The sequence below is a fragment of the Nycticebus coucang genome, chromosome 5, assembly GCF_027406575.1.
Source record: "Nycticebus coucang isolate mNycCou1 chromosome 5, mNycCou1.pri, whole genome shotgun sequence".
NCBI lineage: Eukaryota > Metazoa > Chordata > Mammalia > Primates > Lorisidae > Nycticebus > Nycticebus coucang.
The window spans coordinates 32,491,751-32,506,378 of record NC_069784.1 but is presented as its reverse complement, the minus strand read 5'-3'; the positions used below and the strand labels follow the sequence as shown (position 1 = coordinate 32,506,378).

The window sequence follows — 14,628 nt, the reverse complement described above, 5'->3', positions numbered from 1 at the left end:
ATTTCATTGAGAAGAAAAAGCTCTCCTACCTCTCCTTCTCCAAAACCAGCAAGAGGAATTAATTCACCTAATAATGCCAAACATTTGCACCACAATCACATTCAAAGCCTGCCTTAATAATGGAGTTCTTGTATCTCTGTCAGTAAAAATGCATTGCTCTTCACTTTCACTGTGTCACATACCCAAAAGTTAGAAATATTTATAGAACTGGTCAATAATGAAGGGCAAATGTCTCCTATTGGTTAGCATCTGTGTTCTTCACTTTTATTGTTTTTTGTCTCATGAATAATAGGATGACTTTGTTCAACTTTCTATTCTGTATCAGTTAATGCATAATTTAATTGCTTCTACAATCAAGAGTGTCAAAGTGTATGTTATAGCCTTCTGCTTGTCTAACTTGTAGAAGGCCTGCTGCTGACAGAGCAGCATTAAATTAAACAGCTGCTTTCATAGTCCCTGAATGGGATGCATTCAGGACTTTCCATGCTTCTGTCTTAATTGGTACCAATTAAGTCACCTTTATGGAAGCATTTCTCCAAGATGTAAGAGCAAAAACATAAGAATTGTTATTATGTTTAACCCCCTCCCAACACAGTCAAATTAAAGCTAGTTTACCTGAGACAAAAATTATTTTTATTTTATTTATTTAATTTTTTTTCCTGAGGCAACATTTAAATCTTGATTATGGCTTTTAAAAACTTTTCTACCCAAAGTTCTCTCTACAGTTTCAACTTCACTCCTTCAGAACCTCCTTCGCAATGTATTTAAAAATAATCTTGAAACCCAATTTTACATTTTAAAAAGTCACATCTAGAAACTCCCTTCCCATGCTGTATTCTCTAAGCACTCCCAAAATAATTTAGGGATGGATGTGGTAAAATCCCTGGCTTAAGATATCATTTCAGAAACTAATCCAGCCAGAAAGTAATGCTGCTTGCATTGTCAGAGCTGTGGCTAAATTTCCTTTCATCACTAACAACATATTAATCTTGATACATACTTAGATCTCCGGTCTTGGCTATATAACCAAACCAGAACCAGCAGAACACTAAGAGTCTATCAGCACTATACCATGTATTGCTTCATTTTTCCATAATGCCATCCCACCCCTGTAGACCAGGAAAGAAATACCCAGACTTGTGTTTGGAAGCCTGACATTTATTATCATTGTTAATAGTAGAAATGGTGGTAATCATAGTTGTCATTTACCCAGTACTTACCATGGACCAGTCATGATGTTAAATATTCTGGATACTTTGTCCTTGCACTTAATAATTGAATATTTGAGAAAATATTATTTTTAGTGTTAGAAATCCTATGCATGAAATATTCAAAAGGTGATCTAGTTTTCTATGAAGTCTTTTTCTTAAACTATCAGAGAAGAACTTGCCTAATTAATTACATAGCTATCAGCCCTCTGGAAGAAGGAAAATAGATAAGAAATGTGTTGGGAGAATAAGTCCTGGTTACTTTCAACTGGGCAAAGAGAGCTGTGAAATCCAGGAAAGAAGGACAAAAAAAGAAAGAAAGTATTTCAAGAATAAGTCTTCAGGAATGATAATGATATCAAAGACCCAAGTAATACAGATATTACAGTGCCCAGGCAGAGAGAAGACAAAGAAAATACATTAATGGCTGCATAAGGAAAAGTGTCTACTATATTCATGTCACACATGAATAAGATTAAAGCACAGTAGGTAGGCAGTTTGGGGCCTGCATAGCTTAACATTGGCTTTGCATTCATTAACAAATTCAGTATTTAAATTTAGTAATGTTTTATCCACGTTAAAGTGGGATAAACATATGACTAGAAACCCCTGTTTTTATTGCACACTGAATCAGCAGTTGGAACTTAAGTAATAACCTTTCCAGGATTCAGTTTCATCAATTGTACAATGGAAATTAATCAAGCCACTCTGCAAACATTACACATTTTTAATGTCATAGTGTGTGAAATAATAAATAGGAATGCCCTTTGAAATAATAGAAAGCACTATAAAATGTAAAAAGTATTATTGTTTTGTGTCTGAATGCAGTCAACTCCAAACTGAGGGCTAGATACTATACTCTTTCATGATGAGGAGCACTGGACGACACAAAAAGTATCTAATAGACTACTACCTCAGTAACTGACAGTGAAAAGAGCATAATGCGAATGGTTCAAAACATCACTGGGAATGGTATCTGAAGGAAGAAAAATCTGAACATTTTCTTGTGTCCCTACCAATTGATTTAATCATCCATTTGTTAAATCTATAACCCCCCCACACACACACACCCAGGATGTTTTAAACTTACTTTCTCTTGTTGATTAGATATGAAGAATAGAATAGTAACTCTTATTATTGACCATAACATTAATACCAAGGTTTTTCATCTTGAAGAAAATTAACTTTATTAATAACTCCAATATTTTTGCCAAAATTTCCTATTTGACCAACCTTTAGTTAAGATCCTCTCAGTCCATCAAGGCCCCATCCTTGAATATGTTTTCCAAGAACCCAGTTTTTATCAAGAGTCCTGTCAGTTTCATTTAGTCAGAATCTTCCTGCTCTGATATCTACTCATCCTTCATATTTGATTGAATTCTTCATCCTCCACCATCTCTCACAATCTGATAACCCCAGTCAGCCTTCAACAAGAATTCTGTTAGCTTGAGTTAGCCACCATCTTCTCTGACTTTTGATATTCTCATATTAATCAACATTCTCCTTAACACCCCCACCCTGTTCATTGGCTATGAAGCCCTACTTTTTATTGTTGTATTCTGAGTTGGCCACAACCTCTTTCCTCATCTCCATTGCTGTAGTCTCTATACTATTCTAATCATTGTGAATAAAGTCTAAGCTTACTATTTTAACAAGTTTTATGAATCTTTTTTTTTTACTTCCCTCAAACATAAATGTTTTACAGCTCTTTAATTAGCCTCATTCAACTCATCTGAATTGTAAAAGTGTGGAAACCTGGGTTCTCTGTTAGATGCTGTCAGAATGGAGAAAGATCTTCTTATCAAATATTTTTCTGGAGAAAGCCTGCCCTGACTTGAAGTCATTTAGGTAACAAAGAAACTTTCAGGCATGAACTTAATTAAGGTCAACACTGATTGCTAGTGCCCTTATGCATCTGACAAAAGCAAGTGAAAATCTTCTTTGGAGGAAGGAAACATAATACCCTGTTATGAACTATTTCAGCAATTAACTTTTCAAACTACAATGTCCAGCATGAAAGCTGAAATTACTAGAAACATGTGGGAGACAAGAGACCATAAGAAAAAGAAAAGACAGACAATTAACTGAAAGTCAAACTTGAAAAGGTTGCAGGGGCCTGGAAACTATGAAAAGTGATACAGAGAACTTTAAAAATAAAAGTGAAAATGTTAAGAAATGTTAGAATATTTTTTTAGTCCATTGTGCTTCTATAAGAAAACATCACAGACTAGATAATTTATAAAGAAAGTAAATTTATTTTCTCAAAGTTCTGGGGAATGGAAAGTCCAAGATCAAGGCAGTGGCATCTGGTGTCAGGTGAAAGTCTAGTCTCTGCTTCCAAGATAGTGTCTTGACGCTGAATCTTCCAGGGGAGAGGAACACTGTCTCCTTACATGAGGGGAGGTGGAAGGGAAAAAGGGGTGAACTTCTTCCATCAAGCCCCTCTATAAGGGAAATCCCATTCATGAGGATAGAGCCTTCATGACTCAATCATCTACCAAAGGTGTACCAAAGGCTACACCTCCCAACACGGTAGCAATGGGGATTAAGTTTCAACACATGTCCTGGAGAGGACAAAAACATTCAAAACATAGCAGATATCATGGCAGAATTTGAGAATTCAATAAACACACCTGAAGATAGAATAAAGCATGAAGAGAAAGAGGTGTACTAAAAAATGAACAGCAATGATATAAATATGTGGAAGGCTCTGTATGAGAAGTGTTTATAGAAGACAATAGCAATTCTGTTTTAAAACAGATTATGTAACTACACACTTTACATATTATTATTTGTTTTATACAATCACTGTTCATTTATATTTGCATATATCTGATAGTATGTATATATGTGCAAAATAATATAGGAAAATAATAACATTTGAGTCTATATAAATGAGTTGAAATGTTCAAATGTCCTTGCAATGTCCATGGAAAGTTGAAAGTGCAGGTAAGACCCTTCTAAAGTATTCTCACCACACAGAGAGAAACAATTCTAACTAGAGAATGAAAAGTAAAAGTTATCACCCTGGGTAATGAGAAAGAAAGACATAGGCAGAGCTGATTGAACAGAAAGAAGGATGTAGTACTAATATGATCATTTTTACATTAAGGGAAATCAAGAGATACAGTAGAAAACTGATGGAAAGAAAAGGAGGTTTAAGGACAATAAAGCAACCAAATGAACCAATATAGAACCACGAGAAATAGAATAGCTTTCAAATGCGGGAGACACGAAGAGGTGACATGAGACGTTAAAATGAGTTAAATGTTCATTTTCATCTTGGGGTAGCAAGTTGATAAATTAGGAAACACTTTTATAAACTTTTCATTTTTATTTGAGGGAAATTACCTGGAAAACAAAAATAAAAAATAGTGTGGTGATACTATCTTAGTCTGGGACTGAGGATGGCAGAAGATGAAAGAGACTGCTGTTTTTTATTTTAAGTTCTTCCAGTTGATTATTTCATACTCTAGATCGATGAAGATTTAGATTATATGTATTAACATATGATTATATAGCTTTATATCATTAATACATGGATATAGCATATCATATTTATATCTAATATATGCTATACTGTTAACACAGCATATATTTCCTGTTAAATATAATTCCATATAATTTTATATATTGTATTTTGTATATACCCAAATTTTACATAGTTATAGATCCATACTGGGAGGTTAAACTATTATTAACCTTACGAGCTAACTTCATTTTCACTTGTCTTTATTTTCACTTGTCTTTAATAGAAGGTTGTTATAATCCTAGGTCAGGCTTTAGCAAGTTTAGAATAAAACAAATTAGATTTCAAATCTCTTTTCTGTCATAATGTAGCTATGTGACATATGAAAATTCACTTAGCTTTGTTGAGTCTCTATTTCCTCATCTATTAAAATAAGAAAACTTATAGCTACTTTCAGAAGTGTAGTGAAAGTTGGACATAACATTTTAAATACAAACCTTACCTTTATAAGTAAATTAAAATAGTCATTATTATTCAATGTTATTGCTATTCCTTTACTTAGTACACATTTTTTGGTCCTATTATGTGTAATAATTTTAGTAAGTTTTTGCCCACAAGAAATTAGTATAGTGGGAAGAGGCAGAGGATGCTGTGGGTGTAAGACCTCAGGGGGCAAGACATGATTGCAAGAGAGACTTTACCTAACAAATGCAATCAGTGTAACTGGGCTTATTGTACCCTCAGTGAATCCCCAACAATAAAAAAAAAGACTTCAGGGATGGCTTCATTGAATCACTGACATATGAACTAAATTGTGACAAATAATAAGCCACAGGTAAGGAAAGGCAATTTTAAGCAGAGGAAACAGCATGGGCAAACAACATAAATATAATATAATGTGTTATATTTTATGTTTTAGATAAGAAATTTGGAACTAGTAAATTTCTAGAGAGAGCCATTGAAGAATTTTAAGCAGGATAATTACTGTAATTGATATTAGAAAGATCACTCTGTTAACAATAATAAAAACAAGCTGAGAAATAGGAAGGAGAAAAGTTAAAGCAATTAAGATAGGTGGGACAATTTAAAATAACGTCATAGGAATTTGGGATATAAATGATGAAGACTTGGATTAAATCAGTAGGAAAGTCAAGAAGAGAAATTAAAAATTGAGAAGGTAGGTATTAGAGACACGTGCTGGCAATTTTGTAGGTAAACAAGGGAGAACTTAGAATGGGTTTGGAAAACGGGTGAATAGCAGCGATCAACTGAGATAAAAATAGAGGGAAATCAAGTCAGGACATATGAATTTGGGCAATCTCTGGGAAACAAACTATAAATTTCCAATGAGTAGTTGGATTTGTGGATCTGGGGCTTAGCAGGAAACTTGGGCTGAGGGACTGAATTTGGCTTGGTCACAGATAGTGTCTGAAAATATAAATTTAAACTAATTCTCCAAGGGAAATCATAGAAAGCGAGACGAGCACTTACTCCTTATATAAGAACCAGCCATTCTTATGCCATTACATTGTACAAAGCTGTACTTTCATTTACCCTAAATTTCCCAATTGAATGCTTATTGTTGTCCAAATGCAGTGATAGTTTTGCATGTCACATTCTATATATGTTTGTTTCCATTCCCAAACTAGACGAAGTTTTTCTAGGATACGGGCTATGTCATTGCTGTATAATCTCCTATTCCCAGCATACACTGTGGCACAGAGAATGCCCTAAATACATGTTTGCAGAGTTAATTCCTCACATCTCTGTTAGCCATGTAATTCTATTTCCCATCTTGTGTTTGAATCACAGCTGTTTATACAACTTTAATTCAAGCTACTTTTCTGTTCTCTGTCTCCTACTTTACACCACACTGTGTGTTACTGCTCATGTTTCTTTTAATAAATGTATGTCAGTGTAAAGCCACCCAGTCAACCATATGGAGCTCACTAATCATGACACAAGTCATAAGAGGACAAGTGAAACCTTAAAGAAGCTCAAGGTAGACACTTGCTTGTGTTTCCCAAATTATCGTTGATGAACAAGCCCTGGGCCAGAAATAAGGAAGAGAGATGGTATCATTGACATTGCAATTATTGGGCTAATTTTGATACTATCATTTTCTTTTCATTGAAATCAGCTCCCATAGAAAAATGCCCTGGTCTGGGGGAGACTTGCAGCCTATCCCAGGTCTATCCATCATGCAAAGATTTAACCTGAAGTTTTAGCAAAAATGGTGACATTTCTGCTGGATGAGAATTTTGTGAGGAGTAACATTTAGTAAAACATGAGAAACATTTTCTTTGAAAACTCTCCTTCCAAAAGAGACATTTTTCACAATGTTGAGTGCAATTGGAAAAAGAAGGTCACATTGAAGTCAGCTCCACAAAAACATTTGCTCACAAAAACTCCAGCAACAAATAAATAACATTTGGGAAATAATTGTCTTGCCCTGACTATATAAAAAGTCTTCAAATGCTTCGATACCTTCATTTTGAAATGACTGTCAACCTCAGAGGCTGTTTCTGATGATACATTACTGGTAACACTTGCACCTTGTTGTTTTCAGAGCTATTAACCAAATGTTAAATATTATGCAAGTGCCATTGGAAAAAATGTGTGTCTGAGATGCATTTAGTTTGTAATTTATTATTTAATATTCTCACAAGTAACTAAGCGAGAAAGAATATTTGGAACAAGGGCCATGTTTTGTCAAACAAGTAAAAGTTTCAAAAAGGTGAATTGATAAAAAAAATAAGTGATTTAGGCAGCGCCTGTAGCTCAGTGAGTAACGTGCCAGCCCCATATACCGAGGGTGGTGGGTTCAAACTCGACCCCGGCCAAACTGCAACAACAGCAACAAAAAAAAATAGGTGGGCATTGTGGCGAGTGCCTGTGGTCCCAGCTACTCAGGAGGCTGAGGCAAGAGAATCGCCTAAGCCCAAGAGCTGGAGGTTGCTGTGAACTGTGTGATGCCACAGCACTCTACCAAGGGCGACAAAGTAAGACTCTGTCTCAAAAAAAAAAAAAAAGTGATTTATTTTAGAGTAAAAACAATTAGAGCATGGCATATAAGTAATATGAAGGAGGGACATGGCCTAAATTTGACAGCACTTTTACACAAGTAGCAGTGACCTGTTTTCTTGTTTGCTTTGTTATCATCATTAATAATTAAAGACAGTTAAGAATTGCTTTTCTGTATTTAAGATCAAGTTATCATCATAAGGATCACTTAGGGAGAGCAGTGTGTTCCAATTTTTGCCAATGCAAGCATAGGCAATGTTTATAAAAGTCAAAAACTTAGCTCGTCATTAAAAAAGTGCATTTAGACACATAGAAATATCAACCAGAGAAAGCATTCTCAGACCAGTCCTCCCATCTAGCCAATAATTAGAGGCATAGCATCAGGATCTAGTGAGAGTCTTCTAGGATCCCACTCAAGTTCAAGGTCCTTGAGAACCAGCCTCCATTCTTAAGAGCCACTATATCTAGTATAACCATTCCAAAATCCCCTTAGTTTTAACCAAAGTTGCCACACTGTACATTTTCTTTTCTTTTCTTTTTTCTTTTCTTTCTTTTTTTTTTTTTTTTTTTTGAGACAAATTCTCACAATGTTGCCCTTGGTAGAGTGCCATGGAGTCACAGCTCACAGCAACCTCAGACTCTTGGGCTTAAGCAATTCTCTTGCCTCAGCCTCCGAAGTAGCTGGGACTACACAGGCACCTGCCACAATGCCTGAATTTATTTTTGTTGTTGCAGTTGTCATTGTCATTTAGCTGGCCCAGGCCAAGTTCAAACCCTCCATCCTTGATGAATGTGGCCAGCGCCATAACTACTGTGCTACCGGCTCCAAACCCACACTGTACATTTTAATATAGGGAGAATATTTTCCTTAGATATAACTTTAAAACACCACTGCCAGCTTCAATGATAAAGGGCAGAGAAGTATGAAAAAAATGAAACAAACATAAAAGGCAAGCAATTTTTCCAACCCCCATTACCCCATCTAATAAATAACACGTCACCATATTGCATAGCATTTCATTGTACATCAATAATTCAGTCACAAATTAATAGGTTGTTTAGTGCTGTGTTTGCCATGCCCCCTCAGAAAAATTAAAAGGCAAACAAACAAGACTACCATTTGGCAATGTGCCTACTGAATACCTTTGCAGTAACTGAATATTACTGAAAAACAGAGGACAATGACCATTCCTCAGAGATCTGTTTTAGTCCGTAATTGAGACTGTTGCCCAGGAATTCTTTGTCTCCATTCTTTAGAATAGGGCAGACAGTAAATTAAATGTTATTTGTCAAGGTCAATTCGTCTATTTTTTCCTCCATGCAGACAGGCGAGGTTTGAGACCACCATTACCTTATGTGGTGTCTATAGAAAGAATTCTCCCTCTCCACAGCAGAGCACAGAGCCCAGCCACAATGTACAATATCCTGCAGGAATGTACTGAAGGATTCTGGAATAAAACTTCCTGAAACTGAATCCCTATTCCTCCATTCATTAACCCTAGAGCCTTAGACAAATTACTCGACCTCTTTATGCCTCAGTGCCCTAATCTATAGTCCAGTCTCCTAATCTATAGTAGATCAACAGTTCTCAATCCGTGGGTCGTGACCCACAGGAACGGTATTAACGGGCCTTAGGAAGGTTGAGAATCACTGATGTAGATGTAGTAACTACTTCATGGAATTATTGTAAAAAAGACATAAAATAATGCAGATACAAAACGAATACAACAACCGGTACATGATAAGAACTGAAGAAAAGGTAGCTTTCATTGTCATCGTTATTCCTTGACCCTGAATGCATAGAGCCAACATAAAAGGGGGTGGAGATTAGAACCAAGGCTCACACATACCCAGTGTTGGGTGATGCCCTTTCCCTAAACTTCCGTGTAAATCTATGATGTTCCTGGAGCTTGAGGAGTTTCGAGGACAAAAATTTGAACTGTAGCCATAATGAGAGTTTACATCTCTATAATTATGTGTGAAGTCCTGGGAAAGGGAAGGAGGCAGTGGCGACAGGAAGAGGGTTCTGCCAAATTTGCAGAGGGGATGAAGAGCCCTAACATGGAAATTACATGAAGAAAGAATGACCTGGACCAGTGGGCCAGGTGTAGGATTAGAGAGGAGCAGTAATTCTGTGTACAGAGTCACTGTTATTTTGGGATACTCACAGTCCAGTTGTTTTAGTGGAGTATAAAAGAAAGAAAAAGCTACACATTCAACTTCTGTAGTAATTCAGAACACAAGCAACAATACTGGAGATGTGCCCTGCCCCCAACCTGAGCATAAGGCAGAAAGAGGGTGGCGAGTAAGCCTGTGAGGTGGATCAGTAGAGCTCTGAGCCTCAGCAGGTCAAGCCAGCTGAGACCAGAGCAGGGCTGCTCAGTTGTCAGAGGCAGCAGCTGCAAAGTTTAGGATCAGCCAACAGTGAGGTCAGCAGTTCTTCAGGGTGACAAAGGTGGAGGTGGTGGAAGGACCCAAGACAGACAGCTCAGTGTGGTGGCACAGCAGAGCAGCAGAAATCTACTCTGACAAGCAGATTTGCAGCCGTGTATAAAACACCTCCTGAGCCAGTCCAAAACCACAAAGGAGAATGTGCTATGCTGGGGGCCCCCACACTTTGAGCATGGATGCTGGAGGCTCTCTCTAGTCCTAGTCTCTGGCTGCGCAATCGTGGGACAGTGGTTTCCATGTACGTCTTGTCTTTGCCTTGCTCAGGAAAGCCCATGGTCATTTTTGTTGCAGCTGTCTAAATTCTAAGCAAAGATTCAATATTGACATGTTGGTTCAAAGATATTTCTAGTGATAACTGAGGCATAAGCTCAGATAGCTGCAAAGCTGCTCTTCTCTCCTCCAAATCCCAGAAGCCAGGTCACAGTGGTGTTACAGGTACAGATGTGACAGCTAAGCTGAAAACAAGGTCCTGCGCTCCCATTTAGGAGATTATTGAGCAGGGACATGGGGAATACCCTCAGGAGATTTCTTCTCCCATTCCTCCATTTTTCCTCAAGTAAAATATAGTTAAAATGAGTAACAACTTATAGAGCAGGTAAAGAAGAGAGGTTAACAGAGAATTATGATTATGCTCTTTAGTTTACTAACTTGTATATACAAGAAGTACCATGTTTTTAAATTTTAAAACTAAAATTTAAAAAAAAAGGCACTTCACTGAACAAAAAAGTCACATTCTGACCTCCCATCCCACCAGGCTGTTCCCGAACCTATCACCTCCCCTGGATTGAGCAAAGGTTGAGCATCATACAAAAAAATCAATGCATTTGGAAGGCCCTCCTGGTCAAGACTCATTAGTATTAGTCCCCACTGTCTATCTTGAGGATGCACGTGGTCTCTTCAGATTCTGCAGCTTTGCTATTGCTGTATCATTCTTGAGCCAGGAAATCTTTGAAAAGTGCTGGAGCCTCCAGGTTGGGAACTGAGCTTCCCCAGGGGCCCCATGTAGCCTTTACCTGAGCACATGACTCCTTCCCAATGTGGAATTACAGAGCAGAACAAGGGTCTCCACTACCAAAGCACACAAACCCCTCTACTCTTCCTCATGGAAAGAACATTTCTCTCTCCCCTCACTGCCCTCAGAAGTTTTTAGAATAAATGACTCTAAAAGTGAATTTTAAAGTAATATTTGCTTTCCACAAGGCCAAAATATCCTGGATCAAAAAACCCAGGAGCTTGACTTTCTGCTTGAATAAAGAAAGGGAGAGGTGGGAGGTACATGGATAAAAGCAGGTTCGAGTGTTTCTGTCCCCTCCAAAACTGTTGAAACTTAATCCCCAACACAACAGCGTCGGTAGGTGGGGCCTTTTGGAGGCTTTGCCCTCATGAATGGATTAAGTTGCAATGAAAAGGGCTTGCAGGAGTGGGCTCCCTGCCATTGGCCTTGTGAAGAAACAAGGTTTATGCCCACTTGACTTTCCACTTTCCACCATATGGAAATGCAACAAGAAGACTCTCCCTGGACACTGGATGCTGGTGGCCTTATCTTAGACTTCCCAGACTCCAGAACTGTGAGAAATATATTTTTGTTCTCTATACATAACCCAGTCTCAGATCTCCTGTTAGAGCAGCACATAAGTCAACCCCTCAAAAAATCATCTCGCTACAAGTGAAAAGCTATGGTGACGATTTAGTTATTTACTTGTCAAGCCCTGGCAAATGCTTACATGAGCGAGCCACTGTTCTGAGCACTTTTCAAATATTAACTTAATCCTCACAACAATCCTAGATTATCCTCCTTCTACACTGAAGAAAGCAAGGCACGGAGATTAGTTACTTGCTCCAGTTCACAGCTAGTCGGTACAGTGGTCTATATTCAAAGCCAGCCCATCAGGCTCCTTAGTCTCTGCCTTCGCCCACCCTGGGTGCTTCTTCCGGAAAGATGAGCTGGGTCTGCTGAGTGCTGTTCTGTTCCATTGCCATTCTCTTCTCTTGCTGCCTTCCTACCCTGAGCCACTGCAGCTCCCTCTACGTGACCCGCAATTCACTGGGCCCAAGTTTATATTCCAGAGTCTAAACCGCACATGAGGTCAGATCCTCTCACCTTGTTCCAATCTTTGCTTTTCGCTCCAGGCTATGTTATTACCTCTTCACTGTCCTCCGTGATGCTCTGACTTTAAGACAGATTTAGTTTTCAAGCTTCTGCCTTAAGAACCCCTCGACTTTTCCTCCTTGGACTCCCTTAACCGTCTTGACCAAGTTCTAACATCTGTGATCTAACTTTAACATGAGGCTTCCTGGCCAGTGTCCCTGTTTAGCTTGTTCCAGCCTCCCATGAGGAGGGAATAGGTGTGAGGTACAACTCTAAAAAAATACAATACATTCCGTATTCCTTCAACTCAGGAATCTCAAAACCCTTTTACAAATAAGACATCATTTTTTATTAATAAAATAAAGTTTGCATTTGTAATTTTTAGGCACTTAATACTTGAAAGTCTTCATTTTTCAAAATTTTATTACAAAACAATATGTTTTAGCAAATTAGAAAACAAAGCACTCACTTTATTACAGAGTATTTTTTATATTAAGAGATTGTTCTTATATTGTGCACATTTTCATAAGAACCTTGTGACAACTTCTTAAGGTAAATTACCTAAGAGATTTTTAATTGCTTCAAGCAATGGTTGTCAAAGATTTTTAACTGCAGTCTATAGTAAGAAAAACAAATAATGGTGCACAAGTGTTAAAACAAAAATTTCCTGTAATAATACTTAATTTTCCTTTGTGTAATACACTCTGATTTTGTGTATATTGTGCTATTTCCTTCTTTCAAATAAATCCATCAGTAAGTTATGCTTCAGATTGAAAAATAACCAACATGCTATTACTGGCTGATTAATTTTTGATAAACCCATCTACTCTTTGCTCCTTATACATACACACAGGCACTGCACAGAGAATCCATATTCCAAAAGTATACACTGGGAACAAACATTGTCTATCAAAACCTGGGTGTTTTCTCAAGCCTAACAACTATCAGGATAGTGTGTGAGCACATGGATTTCCTGTCCCTCTGGTCCAAGGGATCAATTTATCAAATACCAGAGGCTTTGTGTAAGACTCTATCCTAAAGCAAATGACACTGGTAGTAGTTGTTTCCTCGGCCCAAATGAGGTAGCTTTGACTGTGGGACATACATTATTTGTCAAAGGAGGGTTAAGTGATACTGGAGGTTTAGAAGGAGAGGTATTTAAATGCCAACAAAAAAACCGATAGCCGTTCTCTAGAATGGTATTTTCTGAATTTAAAAATCATACTGTATTAAAAATATGGCATTTCTACTAATCATTCACTTGACTTTGCAATCTTTTCTATGTCTATGATATAAAAATAAATAAGTTATTTCACAAATGTATCAGAAGGATCTAGGGAAGAGCCTAGGACAATGTTAAGATATTCCAAATAGGGGTCTCTCGCTGGAGTAGCCGCAGGAGAGCAGGGTAGGAGCTGCGAGCTGCAGCGGTGGGAGTCATGGCAGACAAGCATTTAGAAAGTTTCTTCAAAATCAGCCAGACATTGTGGCGGGTGCCTGTAGTCCCAGCTACTTGGGAGGCTGAGGCAATAGGAACTTCTGGACCTAAGAGTTTGAGGTTGCTTTGAGCTATAATGACACTATGGCACTCAGGACAACAGAGTGAGATTCTATCTCAAAAAATAAAAAATAATAGAAAATAGAAAGTTTCTTCTGCTCTTTGACCGAGTAAGGGTTGAAATGTATGCAGCCAAAACTGTAACCACAAAGACATTATGCTGCTGGAGAAATCTTGAGGAAAAGTATTGCAAGCGATAGCAGTGGCTGTTGGACCTGGCTCTAAAGGAAAAGGTGGAGAGCTTCAACCAGCCAATGTGAAACTTGGAGGTAAATTTCTTCTCTTAGAATATGGAGGCACCAAAGTAGCTCTAGATGACAAGGATTATTTCACATATAGAGATGGTGATATTCTTGGAAAGTATGGAGACTGAAATAGGTCACTATTGAAATCATGGCAACGTGACACTGCTCATTCTACTGAAGTTCTGAAATCTTCCAGCATGCAAATAACATCCACATCTCTCTTTTACGATGAACTAATGATGTCTAAACTGCTGATTTCTATTGTCTAAAATTTAGTTTCACTGGCCTGATAAGACATCTCCAAATTAAAAAAGCAATTCCAAATAATTTCCCTCACTAGAGTTCTTGAATCTTTACTCATTTGACAGGATTGGTAACCAAGATACTTTGAGACAACATCTTCAGCCTCCAGATTCAGCTCAGAGGATTATTCCACTGTGTAGAGGACATTTCAGCCAAGAGAAACTGAGCTAATAACTAGGATCAAACAGTCTAAGGAATACTTCATCGTGGTTATGTCACTGCCTTTCAGAGAACAATTATGAGGGAAGAAAGCACCTTATATTTTCAAGACCAAATGCTGT

At 37.7% G+C, this 14,628-nt stretch overlaps 1 pseudogene; it reads left to right on the top strand.

Moving 5' to 3' along the window:
- LOC128585443 (10 kDa heat shock protein, mitochondrial-like) overlaps positions 1-14,172 on the top strand; it is a 33,988-nt pseudogene extending 19,816 nt beyond the window's left edge.
- Positions 14,173-14,628: the final 456 nt, after the last annotated feature.